The following is a 4472-nucleotide window of genomic DNA, read 5'->3' on the forward strand; positions in this document are numbered from 1 at the left end:
TTGATCACCTGATATCCATAAGCCCCTACTTTGGCTGTGAAGTTATGGGTCTCCTGGATAAATGTCACATCTGAGCCAGTGTCTAACTATCCCAGAAATGTCTGATCATTTCCTTTTCCCCAATGCACAGTTACCCTGGTAAAGGTCTTGGATTTCTTTGGAGAAGTTTGGGAGGAAGGTTAACAATATAAACTTTTGGCAATATAATGCTCATTTAGGCAGAACATATACTAATATTGGAATGATACAGAGAAGATTAGCAGAGCCCCTGTACAAGGAGGACCACAAGTTTGTAAAATGTTCTATATTTTAAAAAACAATGGAGAGAATTAACAAAACCAAAAGTTGGTTCTTCACGAAGATTAATAAAATTGACAGGCAGTTAGCTAGACTGACAGAGAAAAAAGAGAGGAGATGCAAATAAATAAAATCAGAAATGAAAACAGGGACATTAATATTGACCCCACAGAAATAAAAGAGATCATAAGGGTATACTATGACCAACAAACTAGACAACGTAGAATGAATACGGATACAAAAATCCTCTACAAAAATACTTGCTAATCAAATCCAGCAACACATTAAAATAATTATTCATCTGATGATAGGCCATGCCCATCCCAAGAAGCAAGGAGTATCTGCAACTGCAAGCAAGACAGTTCCTTCCATCTTCCCCATGAGATCTAAGTCTCCTCTCAAATAGAAGCAAAGTGGACATTACTATCTCTAAATCCTCAAGACAGAGGAACAAAAAACATAAGAGGGGAATGCAACTTTGGATTAAAGTAGACTTATTATTTTGGTAATGGAAGAACTTGTAACACTAATACAATGACAGAGGTTCTGAGGGGAAGGAAAGGAAAGAATAGGTGTAACATGGGGCATTTTTGAGACATTGGAATCATTCTGCATAATATTGCAGTGATGGATCCAAGCTATTATACACCTTGTCAAAACCTATAAAATTGTGCAGTGCAAAGTATAAAACTATAGACCATGTTTAGCAGCAATACATCAATATTTGCTTATCAATTGTAACAAATGTTCCACAGTAATGAAAGCTGTCGTTAATGGGGGAAAGTGTGGGAGAGGGAGGGGGTGAGAATATGAGAACCCCTATATTTTTATGTAACATTTGTGTGATCTAAAGCTCCTTTAAAAATAAAGAAAAAAGTAAAATAATAAAAAATAAAATAAAATAAATTTTAAATGAAATATTCATCCTGATCAAGTGGGTTTTATACCGCATGCAAGGGTAGTTCAACATAAAAAAATCAATTAGTGTAATATACCACATTAACAAATCAAATAAGAAAAACTGCATGATCATCTCTGTTGATGCAGAAAAGACATTTGACATCCTTTCTTGATAAAAATTCCCAAAAGATAAGAATTGAAGGAAACTTTCTCAACATGATAAAGGACATATATGAAAAACCCACACTGACATTGTGCCCAATGGTTAAAGACTGAAAAGCTTTCCTGTTGAGATTGAGAACAAGAAAAGAATGCCTACTGTTGCCATAGTTGTTCAACATAGTGCTAGAGGTTCTAGCTAGAGCACTTAGGCAAAAAAAAAAAAAAAAAAAAAAAGGAAATAAAAAGCATCCAAATTGGGAAGGAAGAAGTAAAATATTCGCTATTTGCAGATGATATGATCCTATACCTAGAAAGTCATAAAAGATCTACAGCAAAGCTACTAGGGCTAATGAATGAGTTCAGTAAAATGGCAGCATACAAGATTAATATGCAAAAATCAGTAGTGTCTCTATATACTAGTAATAAGCAATCTGAGCAGGAAGTCAGGAAAAAATTCCATTTACAATAGTGATGAAAAAAATCAAATATTTAGGAATAAACTTAACCATGGATGTAAAGTACTTTTATTCAGAAAACTACAATGCATTGCTAAAAGAAATCAAGGAAGACCTAAATAAATGGAAGAATGTTCTGTGTTCATGGATTGGAAGACTAAATATCATTAAGATGTCAATTCTGCCCAAATTGGTATACAGATTCAATGCAATTCCAATAAAAATTCCACCAGCCTTTTTAAAAATGGAGAACACAATTATTAAATTTATTTAGAAGGTAAGGGTCTCTGAATAGCCAGAAACATCTTAAAAAAGAAGAACAAAGTTGGAGGACTCTCACTCCTGGACTTTAAATCATATTTCCTAGCTATAGTGTTAAAAACAGCATGGTACTGGTATAAAAATAGAAACATAGATCAGTAAGACCAAATTGATGGTTCAGATATAGACCCTTACATCTATGGCCAAGTGGCCATCTGTAATGGGGAATTATAGACAGTAAATTGTCCCTCTTTATCATTTTTCAGCCCCTTTCCCTCTACCTGGGACCCTTAATCTGTTATTTTCTCCCATTTCTCTTCCCTACCTTCCTTAATAAATTACTGGCCTAACTCACCTGGCTTGCTCTTGAAATTCATTTTATGTAGCTTAGCCAAAAACCTAGAGAAAATCCAGCAACAACAAGAGATATCCATAAATATTACCAGATTTTACAATATTGTCTCACATATGACTGGAGATGCACAAGTCTAAAATCTGTAGGGCAGCCTGCGAGCTGCGAACTCTGATGAAGCTTTTCAGTGTATTCTCCAGGAGAAGGGTCTGAACTGGAGATGGACATTTTTCTCTTCTGAATGCTAAAATCATCACTTTTTTTAAGGCCTTCAACTGATTTGGATGAGAAGTCTCACTGCCTAAGGCAATCTCTTCAGTTGATTGTAGATGTAATCAGCCATAAATGCAATCAGTTTACTGATGACATAAGTCCATGAAATGTCCTCACAGTAACAATCAGGCCAGTGTTGTTGTTGTTTTATTTTTGTTTTTATGATAAATACATTTCATTATTTATTTAAATGTTTAAGCTCTTGCGCTCGGTTTTTACAAGCTGGTGAACACTGACAAATTATTTCTCCCCTGGAACTATAACCACACATTACCAGACAGTATAAATATATGGTTTAACTAATATTAACACACATCACCATTTTATCATTTACATAATAAAAGAAATTTTCAAGTACCCAAATATTAAGTTATACAGCTTAAAAGGCATATAAATTACTAGATGTCTGCGGAATTCATTAGCAGAAATCTACTTCGTTTTTTGCAAGAGTTTGAGAAAAGGGAAAAAGAATCACATTTCAAACAAAATAGCTGGTAAACAACTTCCAATAGATATGGAAAAATTATAAGATTTCAGAAACTTTATGATGAAGAATTATTGTAGCTACCATAACAAAGCATTTCTACCCTTAAAAAATATCTGCCAAATTAAAGAGCATATTCTATGTGTTCTGCCTAAGATAAAAGCAACATTTTACTAAAAATATCTAATAGGCCCTCCCATTCATTTATCAGGCCCTCCCAGTTAAGTTGCACCCCAAAGTGCAAACATTAAATTAACTGTACAACTTTTTTTGTCTGGAGACATTAAAGATATGTGTGCTTCTGTGCAATGCGGATTTTCAAAATGGCAGTTTTCTCTAAAGTCACAAAATAAGATTTTATAGGCTTTAAATAATCACCGTAAGACTTGGTAAAAATCCCACAAAATTCAAAGGCTGTGCAAACCTGATGTATACAGGTACAAATGTGGGAGGTGTAAACATAAAGTAAACAGGCAAATAACAGATAGGCCCTACTGTCTTTTAATGTCTTTTTTTTTTTTTTTTTTTTTTTTTTGAGGTACGAGGCTGGGGATTGAACTCAGGACCTCATATGTGGGAAGCCAGCTGTTAACCACTGAGCCACATCAGATTCCAAGGCCCTACTTTCAATGTTTGCAATGACTGAAGGAATAAACTGTATAAGGTCTAGAGTGATCACAGATCCTGGAATTTTAAGCTCTGTAGATAATACCAAAAATATGTAAGTATTGTGCCGGGTATTTTGACACCTAATCTCTCAAAATTTCTTATATATTGATAAGAAATATATGTATTCTGGCATGGGAGCAGATTTAATGAGGACTTCTAATTTAATATTGCATGATTTCAGGAAAGGTCAATTGTTATAAATGATAAGACTGTTTTAAATGCTGACCAATAAGAATCCAGATAGGCTGACTGGAACCCACAGAGGTTACTATTCTGTCAAACATATAGAATGGTAACACTACTTTTCAGTACTCCTGTGGAAGCTTCACTGGACTTATTCATCAACATGTTGGCTAATATGTTCGACAAATTAGGTCCTCTCTCAAGTTCCACTTACAAGGCAATAGCATCAGGCACCCCAATTTTATTGAATGCAATAGTAGTTTCTGTGATCACTGGAGTCTTTGAAGCACAGCCCATTTTAGGATGATACTTCTCCAAATACAAAAGTTGCTTGCTGTTAAAAGCTCCAAGTCAATTTGTCTTATAAACTGTACTACATCTTCATATCTCATTCCACCTTCACTCAAGGCTAGCAAGCACTGGGGCTCTTCCAAGA

The 4472-nt window shown here is 34.6% G+C and overlaps 1 non-coding gene across 1 annotated transcript; it reads left to right on the forward strand.

Moving 5' to 3' along the window:
• Positions 1 to 208: 208 nt before the first annotated feature.
• Positions 209 to 312, forward strand: LOC111762474 (U6 spliceosomal RNA). The gene has a single exon (XR_002795578.2). It is a non-coding gene; the product is annotated as a U6 spliceosomal RNA (small nuclear RNA).
• Positions 313 to 4472: the final 4160 nt, after the last annotated feature.

The sequence above is a fragment of the Dasypus novemcinctus genome, chromosome 9, assembly GCF_030445035.2.
Source record: "Dasypus novemcinctus isolate mDasNov1 chromosome 9, mDasNov1.1.hap2, whole genome shotgun sequence".
NCBI classification, from domain to species: domain Eukaryota; kingdom Metazoa; phylum Chordata; class Mammalia; order Cingulata; family Dasypodidae; genus Dasypus; species Dasypus novemcinctus.